The sequence below is a fragment of the Perognathus longimembris genome, chromosome 2, assembly GCF_023159225.1.
Source record: "Perognathus longimembris pacificus isolate PPM17 chromosome 2, ASM2315922v1, whole genome shotgun sequence".
NCBI classification, from domain to species: domain Eukaryota; kingdom Metazoa; phylum Chordata; class Mammalia; order Rodentia; family Heteromyidae; genus Perognathus; species Perognathus longimembris.
In genome coordinates, this window is record NC_063162.1 from 39,701,392 (window position 1) to 39,721,422 (window position 20,031).

The 20,031-nt window shown below is 37.8% G+C and overlaps 1 protein-coding gene across 1 annotated transcript in view; it reads left to right on the forward strand.

Annotated features, from left to right (window-relative positions):
* Nucleotides 1-20,031, forward strand: part of Arid5b (AT-rich interaction domain 5B) — a 183,396-nt gene that overhangs the window by 33,356 nt on the left and 130,009 nt on the right. The gene's annotated exons all lie outside the window — the stretch shown is intronic.

The window sequence follows — 20,031 nt, forward strand, 5'->3', positions numbered from 1 at the left end:
CCATTTTTGGCTTTTTGTTGGTTAATTGAAGATAGAGTCTCAGGGATGTTCCTACCCAGACTGGCATTAAGCTTCAGTGTTCAAATCTCGGTCTCCGATTAGCTAGGATTACAGGTGCGAGTCATCAGCACTCAGTTTGTATATATGATCTCTTTTCCCTCAAAGAATATGGCTATTGAGACGCATGGGAGGGGGAGGGAAAGATGTTACCTGTTGGATTACAGGGCCTTCAATATGTAGAGTCTTGGGGCAGTTAATAAAACACAGGACCTTAAACAATTTCCAGTGTGATAGCAAGACATAAGTTTTAATTAATTGAATTAATGAAGAGTTCAAGTATTTGTAGGAAGCATTTCACATTTTTCACTGAGTAGAAAGCAAACTGAGGAAGATGGGGAGTCATTATCCTTGTCTCTTCATGTGAAGGAAGAGAACTAGCTCAAGGCCAGAGAACCACTGGTTAGAAATTCATGGCAGATTGCCTTAAGCTTTTAAGCATTCCATGATCACTGGCAACAAAGTATATATTTCTTTCCTTCCATCCCCTCTTAGGTTTAAAGAAGAGCTAGGATTTTGGACTCATTCACTCACAGCTTTGGAGGAGTTTGGTTAGTGTATAAATACTAACTCTGACACTTAGCTGTATAATCTCTTTGACTCAGTTTCACCTTATGAAAAATAGGATTAATATTTGGTGAAAGATTTTAAAGGCCCAAGCTAGTGAAAACAGGCACAAGGGCTTCCAAAAGTAATTCTGTTACCTTCCATTTTTGCTCCATTTATTTATTTTCTCCTTATTCTTGCCTTTTTGGTTCTGGGTCCTGTGGCTTTTCCTGACTAACATCCCCACATAGCTCAAAACTAAAGTTGTTGACCTCAAATTTAGAGGAGTTACTTCCTCTTTAGGTAAAGAGGAACTTCACTTTTAACACATTAAGACATCTTTTTTATTCTAGCACAGTGCTGACTTTCATAGCCTTATTTTATGTCTTAATGTGACAACTTCCTGTTTTTTTAAACCTAGAACTTGACAATTACAAGAAACCTAGACAAGTTATTTTAATTGGCATAAAGAGACTGCATAACACTAGGAACTGACTGTGTCTTTCATGTGATTCTGGTTTGTGATGAGTTATGCTGTGTTTGGGGAATAGTATTAATGTTTTCTTGCAGTTAAACAGTCAACAGTTTCCTGGCATCTTTTGGTAGATGCCTGACAGTAATATTTTGGACACACTAGCCTGATTGTCATGTACACAACTAGAGAAAATTATTAAACTAGTGCTTTTCCTTTTAAAGCCAAAGAATTTGTTCATAGCCTTCTTAGATATTCTGTTTCACATCCAGATTTTGTGGACATACAATGGCTACTTTTATGGTGTATGAAAAATGGGGAATGACTCATTGAGTGTGTTGCCTTTCTGACTTCTGATCTCCATTATATCACCATTATCTTATGATTGTCTTAATATGAAACTCTTCATTTGATTTTTTTTTGAGTTATAGAATATACTGTTATTAGTAAAAAATAAATAAACAGGAAACCCATGGAGGACAAAAGGATGTGTAGATGGCTAAGCTTAATGGCACACATGTAAACAAGAGTATTTATAGCAGGGTTGTTTTGTATTTAAAGGGATAGTTGATCATGAGCACAGAAAGAAACCCAATTTCCAAATTCCATTTGAAGATTTAGAGATTTTGATCTTGGATTTTTAAAAATGTCTATATCTACCTCTTTTAAAAAAATTGATTTCAGAAGAAATAAGTTTAAAGTGAATAATCAAAGAATTGATAGGTGGCTTGGCAAGTCTACATAAGTCGCTTCTAAATCTAGTGGCACTAGATTTCCTAGGGGAATTTACAAAACAATACTGATTACCCAGTCCAGATTCTTATCAGACTAACTGTGGCAAGGCCAAAGAATATATACTTATAAAAATCTTCCTGGGTGATTCATATTATTATTAGTATTAGTAGTAGTAGTTTTTTGTTTGTTTTGTTGTTTTTTTTTTGATGGAGAGGGCTCAGGTCTCATTTGGGTGACATCTCTACCATTAATGCTAAGAAAGGGGATGACTACTTAAGTCCTGAATACTAAGCTCTCTTGCACAAGAAACACCTAGTACCTTTTTTTGTTGTTGTTTCTTTTCTTTCTTGTCTTTCTGTTTCATGTAAAATACCCCTTTAAGGATAGAATTTAGAGCCTTGAAATTCTACTCAGCTGGTATGAACTGTGGGGAATTTGAGACAAATAGCTTTTGTAATTGGAATGCACAGTGTGTTGTAATAATGTGGAAAGAGAAACAAAAACTTTCCTTAATGTAATGAGTTTCCATTATCTGCCTGATCTAAGGTTTGCAAGTTGCCATTGTCAGGATTTCTACTGGGCAGACAGGGAGCTTCATTTGTGGAGTACAATCCTGTCCTAGCAACTTTCTCTTCAGGCTCTTCCTGTCTCTGTGTGGAACATCATCATTTGTGTTGTCTGTACTTTTTTTTTTTTCTATCCAATGTTTTTCTTATCTCTTTCCCTTGGTCATGCTGAAACCACCTCCAATGCCACATTGTTAATGGTCGTTCACACACTTATTAGGTTTATCCTTCTCTAGATCCTTTCCAACTCCTCATTGTTTTTCCCAAAGAAAGATGAACTGTGATTACCTAAGACCCTCCTCTTCCCACCCAACTGCCCCCTTCCCTGCCCCCAGTAGAGGAGTGGAAAGATCTTACCTTTCTATGGATTCAACAGTACTTTTACATACTATTACTTGTTAACTGAGCCCTTAAAAAAATCTGTAATAATGAAAGAATTAGGTTGTATCTTAGAGAAGAAACGAAAATATAAGAGCTAATTAAAGAACACTTCTTGCTTTGTGCTTAAGTAGAATAAATAGCCTTTAATCCCAGTTCTGTCACTTCCTGTCTCTGCAGAGTAAAAAAAAAAAAAAGAAAGAAAGAAAGAAAGAAAGATCTCACCGATGTGTGTCTGCCAACAAATTAATACTCCACAAAGAGAAACTCTGCCCTAAATGGCAGGTTCTAATAACCAAATTCAAATCACAACTGTTTCATTTTTTTAAAAAATTCTCATTCCCCCTTGAAAGAACACGTTGGATACTATTTGAGGCTATTGTGAAAGACTCTTAAATGACTGCTGACTGAAACTACAGATTTGGACAGTGGAAAAACTATTAATCTCAAGAAAAAGTCTGTGAAATGTGGTAATGTGCATGCATTGTATTCTCTATCCTTCATCTTTTTCAAAGAAAGTCTAATATGAAGTCAATGCAGATTGTGACTTTCACTGAGTGAGATGTTTTATTTGACTTTTTTATGCTGAAGTTTATTTATTAAAATAAAGAAAAGCAACCATGTTAAAATGGAAGGGTTAAGGAATGTATTATTCATAAGCATAACGAACTCAAGAACCTGTTTTTCCAGAAGAATTGGGTTGATTAAATCATTCACTAAGCCAGCCTCTAGTTATTTATTTTTGTCTTTAGAATTACAGTACTTAGCTTTTGTAATAAAGTGGACCTGATAACCATATTTGGTATGCTGTTGGAAGTAATCAAATGAAGAATTATTTCATTTTACAAGATTTTTAGCAACTAATGACTATAAATACTATCAGTTAAACATCTTGAAGTTATAGGTAGTTTTTTATTCTTTGGGCAATAGTTTGAAAAAATATCAAATTATTTTATGTAACACTGCTTCATACAGTGTTTAAGGAAAGTATGAAAGCTGCAGTATAAGCTTTATTGGCCTATAAATATGTCATTATAGTTGGACTACATTTATATGCTTTGGATTGTTGTTTAAGCCAAGCAAATATGTCTCTACAGGTTGACTTTTTATTGAAACCCTTTGAGGCATACAACAAAATATATTTTAGGCCAAAGTTATTAAAACAGCATTTTCATTTTTTTTGCAGTAGACTCTTTGTCAATTACTCGGCCACAAACTTGTCTGTGGATGGGTAACTATCAATGGTTTTCTCACCAAGCATGTCTTTAGAAACAGGAATAAAGAGAGGAGACTGAGCTGAAAAGAGAACCAGAGCAGGGTAGAAGGTCTGCAGGAATTTAATAAGAGCAGTTCCCCCAGCCCAGTTTCCATTCCTAAATATCACCAATCCAACGGAGTGGTCTCCTCTCTCCTTTCTTCTGCTGGGACTTGCCTGATGCTTTAGTGAAGAGACAACAGATTGAGTTCCAAAAACAGTGGATGGGAATATCAGCAGAACCTTGGTTCCTTAGAGGCAATTGCTAGAAGTCACTATAGACTTACACTTTCAAGTTCTTTGTATGTGAAATAGACAATCAGACAGACCTTGCTTTTACTTCATTGGATTTCGTCAGAACATCAGTGAAGAATAAATGGCCTGATATCTACAGGAGCATGTTTGGTTTTGAAATCTAAGGTAGTATTTTCATCATCATAATATTATCAGAAGGAAGTTCTATGATAGGGAACTGTGTGGTACAATGTTAGCTTGTTCATTTTAAATGTCTCTAATCACATACTCTTAGTGGTGATTTAGGTCAGGGTTTGCTTTCAATACTGTTTATTACCTCTATAGAAGACTATTATTAAGGTCTTGTGGTTCTTGTTTATCTTTCTAACAGCGTATCTATCTATTATTTGCGATTAATAACTGTATTATTTGCATGTTCTCAAGTAATGTGCCTATGTTACATATAATCTTATTTCTCAATCGGCATATTTGATTATATGTTCTATCTTATGTAGCTTTTCTCCTCTTGAAAAATCTGTCAGAATCAGATGGGCCCTATGTAGCCAATTGGCTATATAACTTCTCAGGCACTCCTTCCTACAAATTGACTGTAATCTCTTATTTGGAAAAGTTTGAGGTTTTGCATTTAAAATAATTGTTTCAGATCATTTCTGAGTTTGATATGTCAAGCAGCTTCTTAGGAAATCACCATGAAGAGTTTTCATTTTTTGTTCAATAAAATGTATAAGTGTTTTCAACAGAAGCATGTTATCATTTTGAGTTAATGAATTAATTTTTAGAATCGAAAACTAGTTGTTTTTCCCCTCTTTTCCTGTAATCCCCTCCCTGTACATGATAGAATCTTGAACTGAGTGTGGCGGTGCATGCCTGTAATCCTGCACTTGAGAGGCTGAGGCAGGAAGATCAGGAGTTTGAGGCTAACCTGAGCTACATAGTAAAACACTATCCAAAAAACCCAAAGTCATTCCTACACAAACAGATTATTCTGAAAATATTTGTTGTTTGTATTTTATCTTCAGTTGCTGGGCTAACTAAGCCATTTTTAAAACACTGAAACTTGAGAAGTTTCTTGGATGATAGATATAATTTTTCCAGTATTCATGAATATTTTGAGAAGTCCCTATAGAACAGGCTCCTTGCTCAAACAAATTTAGCATTTATAACATCATTCAGTTTAAAATAGAAATCAATTACATGTGAGACTTATCAAAAATTTGTAAAGATACTTTCCAAAGGATTTTCTCCCAAGGTCCTCTCACAATATTGTTATATTTATCCTGGTTCTTTAAAGAATCTGATCATAGCACAATTAACATTGGAGAAGCATGCTGTCCAAGTGCCAGCATTGCTCTCCAAGAGCAATGTAAACTGACAACCCAGAGGACCTTTAAGGGAAACAAGTTCACGAGTCTTCATCCAAGACATCAAAGTTGTAGAATTTCTTGGTAGCAGGATAATTAAGAATCTGGGAATCTCTGGAAGCTGGTGGTTTAGGCTTATATTCTTAGCTATTGAGGTGGCTGAGATTTTAGGATTGAGGTTTGAAGCCAGCCCACACAGCAAAAGTCTGGAAGCAGAGGTGTGATTCAAGTGGTAGAGTGCTATCCTTGAGTGAAGAAGCCAAACATGAGCTCAAGGCCCTGACAGTACTGACATTCACACATGTGCACACATGCATGTGCACACACACACAAACACACACCTTGGAAACCCATAAGCTTTTAACACATAAGGTAAAATTATTTATTTAAAGGTAAAATGAATAATTTTCCAAATTACTCAGTTGAAGGTAAAAACTCAGCTCTACTGTCTAATCAAGCACGTGAATATTGTCCTGATAAAATCATAGAACAAAGAGTAAAAAGCATTTAAAACAAGACATATTTCTGTTGTCTGCACTTGGCTTTTCTTCTGGAAAGGAAATCTGCAAAATCTAACCGTGATGGAACCAGTCAACAGTAGGTCATTAACACCATTTTCCAGATACTGTACTCATCTATTATGAAGGCTCATTCCAATTTTCTCTTCATTATTAAAGAAGATAGACAATCAACTGAAGAGAAATTAGTAGAATTTAGAAATGTATTTCTTTTAAAAGTAGAAAAATAGTAGTATTAGTACTTTCAGTGCTGGGTGAGGTATCCATGTAACCAGTATTCACCTCTAGAATAAATGCATGAACAAAGAAAGAAACTCATGTTTTTGCAAGCCCTATATAGAGCTGTCAAGCTGAAGGGGATGCCAGGGATTTGAGTCCGGTTAATGTTTCCTCCCTGCTTTCCTTGAAACAGTCTTTGGTTCTCTTTGTTTGACTAAATAATCCAGTGTTTTCAATTCTTCCCAGGATGTGGTTTCAAAATCCCTCAACCATCCTGGTTACTCATCTTAAGATATACTTTGGATGTTTTTATTATACCACTTTACTCATTTATATTATAGGATCTCCGTTTTTGCTAAGAACCCTAGAGCCAGGGTAGGAGTGGCCTTCAGGAGAACAGAGGCCATAGTGCTTCCATCCATTCTTCCATCTACCCATCCATTCATCCATCCATCCCTCCATCCCTCCATCTATCCATCCATCCATCACACATGGAGCTGTCTTGGCACATCCTCCCGATCTGATGTGACCTGAGCAACATCATTAGTTTCTTCTTTAGAGATGGCATGGCTTTTCTGTATCTCATGACAGAGGAAATATTACTTTACTACTTAATCTTTCTAGAGTTTGGTTATCTAGTTAACTGGTTTTACTTGGGGTTTCTTTATTTTTCCATGGCATTATCAAGTGCAAATGATTATCTCATGAATAGAATTATTAATTAATATGACAACTACTATGGCTTTAGTATCAATACTGTTTGTGCTTTTTAAACTCGACAGCCCCTGTAATTGTAAAATTCAGCATTTAAGAGACAACTTGTACAAAATTGGGTTTTTGAAGGTCCTTTTAAAGTCCTACTTGTTTAACCCACTGGTTTAGCAAGCATGATGAAGACTGAGAATTCCTCATTATCTTCTCTAATATGCTCATTTAATCCATCTCATTCTTCTGGACTTCAGCTACTCTTGTGTCTCCCCACTCCCACTTTGTCCTGGATGGGGCACTTTGTAGTAATTTCTATGGAAAGACTATGATGGAGATGCCAACGAAATTCCACTTTCGTAGTGAGAGTGTCTATTGCTCCGGGGGCTTGAAATCAGAACTTGTGAGCTCTTTTGTTCAAGGATTGCACTGTAACACTTGAGACACAGTGCTTCTTTGGCTGTGTGTGTGTGTGTGTGTGTGTGTGTGTGTGTGTGTGTGTGTGTGTGTGTGTGTGTGTGTGATAAGAGTATCACAGACTTTCCTGCCTGGCTTGGAACTGTGATCTTGAGATCTCAGATCTTTAGATTTGGGTACCTAGGATTATAGATGTGAATTACCAGCACCTTGCTAAATTCTACTCCTAAATTCTACTTTTTTTTACTTTCATTGATGAGAAGTGTTGATTTCACAGTGAATGGTCTGCTATAATCACCATCTAAATGGGAAAATAATCAAAGATGAATGAATGCATTCACTTGTGGAATTTCCTTGCTACAAATGCCTTTGGTCTCATGCTGCATAATTTAGGAGAAAGTATTGGCTTCATTAGTGCTCACAAATTTCCAGTCTCACAGACAAATTGCCAAACTTAGGGTCAGTAACTCAAACTTGCCTTTGGTGACACAACTGTGTCTACTATTGTAAAGAACAAATTTATTTGGTCCATCATGGTTTGTTAAATTTTATCTCTTGAAAAAAATGCAAGGTAGCTTGTTCTTCAGGTATGCATCTTCAATGAGATTTGATGAAGTTCCTTTTTCCATTGGAGTACATGGTGCTTTTCTTATTTTGACACTGCATCATTTTTTGTTTGCCTTCTGCCTCTCTTAGCTCTAGCCACTGCATGATTACGGAGGTTAGGCCATTATTCTAGCTGTGGTCATGATAGCATCACCTTAGAATTCAAGCAGATACATCTTACATGTGGACTGATGTGGCTTTTCCACGGGATTTTCACGAGTAGATTTGTTTCATACATTTAGTCTTAATCCTCTTCAGTATTGACATCCATTCTCCTAAACAGCCTATTTATCTTAGAGTAGTTTAAATGTGAGGTTTTACTGTAAAACATTCATTTCCCTAAATGTCAAAGATTCACTCCCTTTCTCTCCAGTAACATTATGGGTTTAAGTCCATAGTTTGCACAGGTCATTGTGAAGGAAAGCTGAGCTTTAGACTTTTAGCCCACTTTAATAAATATATTTATTTAGGACAGGCTGGAATAATAGTGGGTTTTCAAAGGCTTTGCAAAGTGCTTCACGCACAGTAGGGGCTACGCAAATAGTGCTGCTGTTTGGGGTTTTCCTGGTTACCTAGATCTGTGTGTTTTCCTTTGGTGTGCAGGCCTGGCTTGATAGTAGGCCTGTTTGCTTGCCTGGCTTCCATAGGTCTAGGCCATGCCTAGCACTCTCTTCCTTTGGACCTCCTCCCTTGCTCTTTGAAACTTTTAATCACTTCTACAGTTCTTTACACTTCTGACCCATTTTAAATACTGGCTTCCAGTTTTAAGCAAACTTACATTTCTTGGATAATTCCAAGCCTACTGAATAAAATACAAATGTGGTAAGCAAGCATCCAGCAGACCTCCATTTCTTTCCTTATTTAATTAAGAATTTTCACAAATACTAGGCTCACTTTGGAAACTGTAGGCAATATAGGAAAAGAAAACAATACAAAAAGATATAAGTTCTTACTTTCCTTCAACCTAGACATAAGGGCTATTGGCCTTGATGCATGTGCCAGTGTGTATATAGGCAGCAATTCATATTCATACACTTTTTCCTCCATAAAAGTAAAACCTTCTGTTTGGAAACCTACCTCATACCTAATTTTGTATGGATGTATTATGACTATGCTTTTATGTTGCAAAAGACTCTTTTCTGGCTGCAGAGAATTTCACGGTTGAGGTGTTTCATACTTTAGTAATTGTTGGACTTTTCAATCACTTCTGATTCCCACAAAAATCTATGAAATTCTTGTAGCTCTGCACACAGCCCCCACAATTGCTTTACACACTTGTGCGGGCTTGTGGGGGATTGCTAGGCCAAAGAATGTATAGAATATGAAGATAGCCTATCATTCTTTCTGATCCCTGGTCCCAATGTAGGCCCTTTGCCTTAGCCTAATTAGCTCGCCTACTTGGTCTCTCTCCACCAACTTCTCCACTGCTTTCCTGTCTCTCCAGCGTTGGCCGAGTGGCTCATGCCTTTCCACTCTTGGGATGTTTCTTCCAAGACTCTCACCTGAGGGAATTTTTCCTCTCCTTTAAGACTTGATTTATGCTCATGAAATCATTCTTAGCTATGAAGCTCGTAGGATTTTTCTGCTTCATTGAGTGCTTATCACACTTAGTGTTCCTACCATTTTGTTACTGCTACCCTACTTTCTCACTGCCAGTATTATACAGTATCTTTTTTTAATGTGTTTACCTTATCTTCCCAATAGCAACCTTAGCTCTATAGTATGGGCTGTCTACCTTCAAAGCTATCCCTAGTAGGCTAAGTAAACATGTGCTTTTATGATCAGCTTTCTCTGAAATCTTTCAAGTTCTCTGTTCTTAGTATAAGATAGCCAAGTGCCTTTGCAGGTTAGTTTGACTTAATTACAGCACTTCCTCAGACCCTGCCCTCCTTCTAGAGGAGGGACTGTCTCATAAGTAACTGATGGAATGATGGAACAGGGAAAATACTTGGGGTATTTGGTTGCCAATAATTCTTAACCTACTTAGTAATCAAGTATCTGTCATTTACTCTGGAAAACTTTTTCGATGCATTTCTTTCTTTTTTTTTTTTTTTTTTGGCTAGTCCTGGGCCTAGACTCAGGGCCTGAGCCCTGTCCCTGGCTTCTTTTTGCTCAAGGCTAGCACTCTGCCACATGAGTCACAGTGCCACTTCTGGCTGTTTTCTATATATGTGGTGCTGGGGAATCAAACTCAGGGCTTCATGTATACAAGGCTAGCACTCTTGCCACTAGGCCATATTCCCAGCCTTGTTGATGCATTTCTTGAAGGTGCTTAATACTAGTCTAATAGCCAGAGGATTGGTGGTGGTACTATAGTTGTTATTTGTGTTTTGTTGTTGTTGTTGTGTGTGACCATATTAACCTTGGCACTTGTTAATGTCTCTTTTCCTCAATGGAATCTTCTTTTCGTGCTTCAGGATTATCGCCAAGACAAAATTGTTCAGGCAAATAAATCTAGACTGGGCTTGTTCTTCCTTATCTTTTAAAAAAATTATTATCAGCCTGTTTGTAACCTGTCTCTTTGTAGGTGACAGGTTATTAAGGAGATGGTATTAGCTCAACATCTAATGATTCTTTCTTTTACTAGGTGTGTTGTTATAATACTTGCCTCCCTTCAAATGGTTACTTACTAATGGTGGGGGAAGGCGTTCTCCCCCTTCCCACTACTCCCTTGCTTCACAAAGAAAGGGTTCTGTTAGGCACTGCCAAAACAAAGCTTCATGCCTGGCCTATTCTCTCAATAAGAAACAAAACATTGTTTTCATAGTAATGCTGATAATAAGGCAGAGTTCAAAGCATGATGAAACATATACTTTTCCAGAAGAGAAAAACCTATAGTTACCTGGCAAATTATTCATCACATGATGGCTCTATGTATAAATACAGGCTTTTCACATGTGCAGCCTCTGTGTGGGTTTCTTCTCATTCTTTGTATTAAAATGTAGAATGTTCATTTACTTCCCTTTGTTCTGCATTATTGTTTTCAATCAAAGGTTTAGCAGACTAAGCAAATGGAAGCTACAATTTGAGTAACTTCTTGACAACTGTCCTAAGCCTTGTTAATCACTTTGTAGTAATAGAACGACTATGGAGTTTCAAATAAGACAGAACTGGATTCAAATCCTTATATTGTAAGCTATGTGATCTTACCATTTTAATTCTGCTCTGGTAGCCTAACTGGAAAACAGTATTAACAACATGTGACTCAAGAAACTGGGGAAGATTAGATTAGGTCTTGTGAAGTGGGAACCTAACACATAGCGGGAGCACTTAGTTAACTACTTGATTTTCTTTTTTTAATTTACCTTTTCTGGCTCTGGTACTAGGGCTTGAATTCAGGGCCTGGGCACTAACTCCTAACTTTTTCACTCAACACTGGTACTATACCACTTTATCTACAGCTCCACTTCAGCTTTCTGGTGGGTCATTGGAAATAAGAGTTATAAAGGTTTTCTTGCTCAGGCTGACTTCAAACCATGATCTTCAGATCGCAGCATCCTGGGATTGCTGATGTGAGCCATTGGTGCTGGCTGTATTTCCTTGTATCTTTCCTTTAGAAAATGAAACCTCCAATGCTGTTTTCTCCCCACCACCCTTTCTCAAAATAAAGCAGATAATTATAACTGAAAAGAGTACAAAGATATAGCTAATCATAGTGTGTGATCTCATTTTATTTAATTCACACATACTCAAATTATCTATTATAAGGCATTAGGCATTGAAATTGGTTCAGGACTAACTAAGCTATGATCTCACTTCTCTCTAGGAGTTCCAGTAAACACACACACATACACCCATGCACACACACACACACACACACACACATTTTTAAAGCATATGGAAGTAAGAATCCTACTTTACCTCCTTTCTGATTCCACGGCTCCCAAAAGAGCACAGTGCTAACAGTTGGTACTATTATTCCTCTAGTTGTGGTGTGCATGCATGTGTATGTGTGTCTGTGTGCGCACATGCACGCACATGCGTGCATACAAATGTGTGTGCATAATCTATTTTGCTAAGAAAGTGAGATCTTACTTTGTGCATTAATTTGAGCTTGTATTGCCTGTGTTTATCAGGAGCCCAGAACTCTGCTATGCAGCGTGGAAGCCATGAACCACAAATACCTGCAGTGCACTTGAAATGTAGCTATGGTGACTGAGACTCTGAATTTTAAACTTTGTCAAATTCTAATTCATTCAAAGTAAAATGAAACACTGCAGCAGTGTAAAAGTACTTTATCAAACATAACTTTATTAAACTTGCATGCCTAGATATCACTTTAATTACCGAATGTTTAGTATGCAATGTGGGTATACCGGCAGTATAAAATACACTCAGGTTTAAAATATGTAGCATAAGAAGAATATAGACCTAATAATTTTTAGATTGGTGTTATGTTATATATAGCGCAAAAGGGTTTATTCATCCTACTAGGAACTTGGACTTAGATCAAACTTGGCTTTTCGGATAGAAGTACTGTGCTTGATGTTCAATAATGACATTTTATTGTCGCTCATAAATACATGGTGTTTACATCAAGACTTCTTTCAATTAGTAGCAGAAACTGTGTATTACGTATTCTTGTTAAGATGCTTAGTATTCAAATTGCTAGAACCAAAACTGTAGCATTGTGCACCTAGAGGGTATTCTGAGATGTCAAAGGGACCATCCTTCAGTGTAAAATTCTTTCTTGATTTATTTGGATTTAATGAGTTTCATTTGTTTCAAAACTCTGACAACTCTTCAGGCCTACCAGTGTGAGCTCATACAATGAAAGACAATCAGTTGAATTGCAAGATAAATATTTCGTCTTTTTCTTATGTGTCAGTGATTCATCACAGCAATATTTTCATATCATATTCTTAGCGGTATAACCTACAAGATAAGAAACAAAAGTAAGAACTTTGAGATCACAAATTATAGAATTGTTCCATGAAAATGTCAACTTTCTGCCTAGTTGCATTATCCATAGCTGCAAATGGGGCTAGGGTGGTTAATCAAGTCAATGCATACGCAAGCATTTATCTCCTTGGCAACATTCGTGGTGGAGCTTATAAGATGCATGTTGGGCAAAACTTCGTGGCTGAACAAGATTTCTGTCACATCCTTATCTTGGCCGTGAAGGTAGTAGGGATGGCAGAGACACTAACCTACAGATAGCGGAGTCAGGGGTTAGCAGGTAGCATACTGGAAATTACTATCATTTTTCCTCATATCCAACAAAACCCTACAAACTTAGGCCTCAAGTCAAGTGCCTGAATGTTCCTCTGGGAAATAACCTGAGTCATTATGGTTCTTAATTAAGAGCGGACAGATAATTTTATGTGGATGCCACCTCCTCCCAAATCTGCATGTAGAATTTAGTATGTAATATGTAAATGAATGCCCATTCCCTAGGTTTGTTATCCATAGCCTTCATCTGATTATTAGATGGGTTTGTCATGATGCAATGGCCCTGAAATACTTATAAATGTCTAAAATCAATCGCTCCTCTCTCTAACAATCACTCAGGTATTTCAGCTAAAGTTTATTTTGTTCTATTTTTCTAGTTGTCTATGCACACATGGTGATGTGGACAGACAGCTAGGCTCCTCTGTCCTATTGATACTTTACATTGGGAGAGTGGCATAGATATCAAGTGTTAAAGAACCACAGAAAATACTGGTACTCTGAATCTGAATGGCCTTTGATTTGATTCATGATCCACCTCCTTGATTAAAGATGGCTGGGTTGACTTCTTTGAAGTGTACAGCCCAGATGCCCTACCACTATTGAATGGAGGAAAATAATGTGGTATACCACAGTGAAGTATTATTCAGCCATAAAGAAGAATGGACAGGGAAATGGGTGGATCTGGAGAGCAATGTAAGCCTGGTTTATAAGGACAAAAGTCACATGTCTTCTTTCAATATGCATTCTAGGCACGTTAACACACACACCCATGTGTGTATGTGTGTGTGTGTGTGTGTGTGTGTGTGTGTGTGTGTGTGTGTATACAGTGGGAAGGGGAGATAAGGGAGAGTGACAGAGGAAGTGTGTCTGACCCAAGGCACATTGGAAAAATGAACCTTCTTGTACTTGATGCTATTTTTTTTTTTTAAAAATAAAGGAAGTTCTAGATCATCAAATGCTAAAGTAGAAAAGGGTGGGGGTGTTACTTTGTGCTCATCCACCAGTGGAAGGATTTCATTTTCATGTAGTAGAGCTTCTAGCTTTCAGACATGGGTAGAAATGAAGGCAGACATCTCGCATTACACACTTTTTAAAGAAGGCTTTTAAATGATAAAATTGGACATCAGATTTGGACAGTAGGTAATACTTGTTACCTAGGTGATCTGGGTATGCCTCCTACGTGGCATAGCCTCATTAAGTCTTTCTGGTAGCAATGTAAAAGGAAACTTACAGTAGATGGGAGCCTAAGAAAATGGTCTTTTGCTAAAGGAGTACACCTTTTGTCATGGAAATACATTTTCTGTGGCTTAGTTTTTACATATCAAGTTTCATTAAAAAAGGAAACCCCTCTTAAAGATTCTTTTGAAATCCCCTTGTCGTTTATAATAGCAATATGTTTATTATATTGAGGTGGAAATGTTGAATCTAAGCAGCACCATCTTGGCCACATGGTAGATGATAGGGTATTGGGCTTAACTGGCACCATCTTGTCTTCATGGTGGAGTGCGTGCATGAATGCCCAGAGATAGGGGCAGAGACTTGGACAATAGGTTACTAGACCTGCCAGCTCAGGCACCATGACACCATGACACATGTCTCCATGTTTGTGTCCTATTTCCTATCTCCTGGCTCTTCTCCAGTCACCATGGCATTCAACATCAGCTCTCCATTGGAGGTGATGTTGTTTGTTGGTATTGTTTTTTCTGCTTTTCCTCTGCTCTGCGGCTCCCATGGCTCAGTTTTCTGATAGTGTTAAGTGTATTCGTGGGGCTGCAGATCTTTGAGACAGGAGTCCATCTGTAGTTACTAGTGCTATAATAAAGACACCAGATTCCACCTCTCAAAATGTGACTTCTCTGTTTTCTCAACATATAACAATATGAGTCAGTCTCAGGATCAACAGTCTAAATATTTATAAAAAACAATTACTTTTTGTCTTTTACCCAGGGACCTCAGCATACTGTTTTGGGTCTAAATTTGGCCCATTTCCTATGATCCTGATTTGAAGCATAGGAGGAAAAAACTTTTTCTCTCTACTCAAGACCAATTCTGTTATTTCCCATATTAAACTACTTAAAGGGAATACAATGAAGTCCCCCCTCCCCCTGTTTTTTTTTTTTTTTCTTTTTTTTTTTCTTTTTTTTTTTTTTGGCCAGTCCTGGGCCTTGGACTCAGGGCCTGAGCACTGTCCCTGGCTTCTTCCCGCTCAAGGCTAACACTCTGCCTCTTGAGCCACAGCGCCGCTTCTGGCCGTTTTCTGTATATGTGGTGCTGGGGAATCGAACCTAGGGCCTCGTGTATCCGAGGCAGGCACTCTTGCCACTAGGCTATATCCCCAGCCCAGCCCTCCTCCTGTTTTTAAACACAAAACATTATCTGGTATGTAGTAGCTGAGGATGTGTGGAGGGTAGCAAGCCTTTACATTTTATACTTAGCAGCAACAAAATGTAGGGCTAAGGATCTAGAAGTATGGTAGACCTGGAGAGCTGAACCCTAGATCCCCAAGTTCTAGTTTTATGACCTTTGCCAAGTCATAGGGCTTCAGCGTGGTCACCTATAGTATTAGTATAATAAGTCTAAGCTCTTAGTAGTATGATAGGATAGAAAAGCTTTGTATTCCATGTGATTAGTAGAGTATCTAGTGCAATAAAGATCTTGTAAACAATAGTATCATTGAAGTCTGAGGCCTTAAATTAGTATATGTTAGATTTTAGTTATTTATAAACAAGCTTCATAATTTTGTCATAGTGATAACTGTCAATTTTATTTACTTATTTTTTGTATATTAATGACATTTTTTCCTAGATAACTTTAAAGTACTATAAATGGAAAACCAGTATGATCTGCTATAAATAATGGTAGAAATAATTGCACAATTTTTAAAATAAAGTATCTACCTAAATATGACTTGAGCACCACATATTGTCATACCACACTTCAGTCATTTCCTTTGAGGCTTTTCCTTTAGGTAAGAGTCCAACTTAGGTTATTGCTGTCAATGAGGCCTTCTCAGGCCATGTAAGGCCTAATGTCAACAGTTAGATGTAGTTATACTAAATGACCTTGTAGACTCAGAAATAAAACTGCCAAACAGATGCCAAGTGTGAAAATGATATACAAAATACTCCTTTGTGGATCCTCACAGTGTACTTTGAATACCTGTAGTTTAGATGTTGTTGGAATATTTAAGCAAAGATATGGATAAGATGCCTGGAATCTTATTGACAGCTTCATACTCAGCTCCTGATTAGGTTTAAGGCTTAAAGATTTCAACTCTTGGCAGTTTATGAAGGTATAAACTCCCACGGAGTGAGGAAAAGGGCAATTAGTATTACTGTGTTATGGTTTAAATATGAACTAGTCTCCACGGGAGTATGTACTGAGTGCATGCTCCCCAGCTATTGATGCTAATTTGGAAGGTTCTGGAAACCTTACAAGGTGGGGCAGGCCTAGTTGAAGGAACTAGGTAACTTAGCATGTGTCTTTAAAAGTTAAACATGGCCCTTGCTACCTTCCTGTTTCTCTTCTTCCTGTCCACCATGAAGTAAAGAAGCTTATCCACCTTAAGCTCCTGCTGCCTTGACGTTCTGCCCTGCAGGACAGGGTGTGGGGGCGGGGGGCACACAAACCCTTCCTTCTTTTGTTTCTATCAGGTATTTTGGTCTCTGCTACACAAAAGTAACTAATGCACTATCCTTGAGTACAACTAACTTCTGTAGACATCTGCCTAGCCAAAAGTGATTTTCTGAGCTTAGTTTGTTTGGATTGGTTAGATTAGAAGCAGTCCTTGCTTAAGTATGGAACTCTATGAGGAACACAAGGAAATAAAGACTACTTTTTTAAAAAAGAGTATACTTTAACAATACACAATAAACAAAGAGGAAGGCTCACTTCCGTGTTGTGCTAATAATTGATAAAAACTGAAGCCCTCTGCAAAGAGTCTCTTGGTCCACACTGTTCTCCTAATCATTAAACACATACAGCTTGTTTTAGGAGACTTGTCTGTGACTCCATGGATATATTGGTAGTCTGAGCATTGGGCCTGGATGGAATTGCCAGACCATATTCCAAAGGCTGCCTTCTAGTTGACTGGACTTTGCTCTGTTACACTGTGAAGGAAAAAGATGATTCAGCCAAGCATTCTGCCATGGGCTAGAAACAACTCAGTTCTGAATACAAATATTATAAAGATAAATGAATCATTAAAAGAACAGTAGCATAAAATACCTGATAGCTCAAGTTTGTACTAGAATAATTTTTCCTGATCCGTGAACAGTACCTTAATCTATTGACTAATAATATGAATTGTCCATTTAAGTCACTGAAAAACATTTATCATCTTAGAATAAGTGATTGGTGATTATGACTTTCAAAGCTATAAATACCTGAAGAGGGGATTTGGTGATATCATCATAAAGCATGAGAGATATTCAAATGGTTTCTAATGTTAGTAGAATCTTGAAAAATATTTAGAACCTTATTTGTAGAACTGCAGTTGGGTTGTTTTTTAATTTAAGGGAGTATGGGATTGGCATTTTACGTGTGTGTGTGTGTGTGTGTGTGTGTGTGTGTGTGTGTGTGTGCATGCAAGTCCAAGTCTTTTCCGTTAGAATCATTGGGAGTATCCTGACTGAGATTAGGTCTTGATTTATGTAGTACATGACCATTTTAGCAAATAGAATATATACTTAAAGAAAAATTCCCTCCTGGGTCCCTTTTAGTTTCTTAATTTGTAGTTTCTTTCATTTGAATAACTTTCTGTAAGTGAAAAAAAAGATAACATCAAAGGGTTCTGGGCCTCTCTCTTCCTTGTCCCCAGATTGACTGGTTTATCTCCTATTTCATAGTCCAAAAAGTAAAGCATTAAATATTCCAGCTGGCATTTTGTCCCCCTCCCTGTTACATCCTGGCCTGCTTATTGAAAGGGGAACTCACTCACAGGGGCCTAGAGGCTAGACTGAGCCACAGCAAGAGCCGCCTGTGAACCAGACAGTAGACTGCTGATCTCCAGAACGTCACTGCCTTGAAGGATCGGCATTATAGAGCATCTTATTTTTGAGTAAGGAAAAAAATAATTCCTTATAAAGACCATTAGTGCCCAAGAGTTCCACAGAAAATGATGCATGTCAAGGGTTGAGGTATGTTAAGAACAGTTTTATTGGTACTCCATTTTCAGGAACTTTGGCTCATCTTTGACCTCTGGCATTTTTTCAGCACTTTGTGTGTGTGTTTACTATTACATGGTATTTAGTATGCACCAGCTTCTGGGAAAGAAATGCCCTGTGCAGTCAGCACATCTACAACCTTTGTGGCGATAGAATCAGTTAGTTAAAGGAGCCTCTACTCATTTACCCTTGTGCCCAGTGTGAAAAACATGGCCAGGATCTGCCCCAGAGGAATTTGATTTTTGCACATTTCTATAGCCTTCAAATCCCTTTTAGATTTGCACCTTTCCTGAAGTGGTGGTTAAATAAAAAGTCTAGTTTATGGGATAAGCAGATGGGGGGCAGGGAGGCTGTGGAATCAGCGCATTAACAACTGGAGATCAGAGGCAGGCACTAGTCAGGAGGGACCCAGACCTCAGAGCTGCCACAGCACCTAGGGATCCCTAGTATGTGCTAGGAATTAACCCCTCAGTGCCTGGGGAATGAGGTGTCTTCTGTCTCTCCAGGGATAAGAAAAGAGGCAGGGAGGCCGGAGGAAATAATGTGGGGACAGTGGCTATTTCCTAACCTGCATTTTGACCTGATGAGACCATCAGTAGTGTGGGATAGATTCAAGACATCTCTCTCTGTAGTCCTGGGGTCAGCAAGTGAGCATGAATTAGTTTTGCCTGGCCTCTGTTCATAGCTTACTGAAATCCACCCTACAATGCTTAAATGAATAGTGCGCTTCAAAATGCACTGACTAAAAATAGTTTCATCTGCAGTGTGAACATAGTTTCATATTTATACTAGCATCTGGCCTAAGGAATTGAATACTCCATTCTTTAAATAGCTTCACTCCAGCTCAGGATTACTCGGAGATGAAAATCTCTCCCAGTCAAACACCTTGTTTACATAGCCATGTTTAAATACAAACAAGCTCCCTTTCTTAAAATGCAGAAGACTATTAATTTGAGAGTTAATGGTGTTTTGGAACCATCTTTTGGAGGAATGGTAGAAGAAGGGGAGTTGAACAGAGGATGGAAGATTCCTGGGACATCTGTGTCTCAGAAATTTTTTGTTTGAATTTTTATTTTTTCCTAAATATGATTCACAAACATGGCATTAGGTGTGTGAAGATGGAGTAAGGTACATAGTATCATATGTGAAGCCAGTTAGAATAAAAATTCTTGGGCTGAAAAATTTATGCTGGTGCTAATGCCCAACAATAATAGAAATATAAGCCTAGATATTCTTTAACTTTCTCTCCCAGAAAATGCTTTGGGGCCGGAAATCATTTGCTAGCAGGCAATGAATGTACTTTTGTTAGTCTTACGGGGGTACTAATGGTTAGTCCCCATGAAGAAAAATGTGAAAATAACACACTAAAAGGTAAACATTACGAATGGATGGCTAATGATTAGCTGTTACAGTCCAAAGGGGCAGGGTATTTTTTTTAATAGTTTTATGACCCTTGCCCTGCCTTTATTGAAAGAACATGGTATTTTCAACCATATATTTTGAACCTATACCTTATTTGAACATCCTTCTTTAAAGATAATGGAAAATATTCTCCATATTATGCATTTCACACACACACATAATACAGGGACAGACTGAGTGAA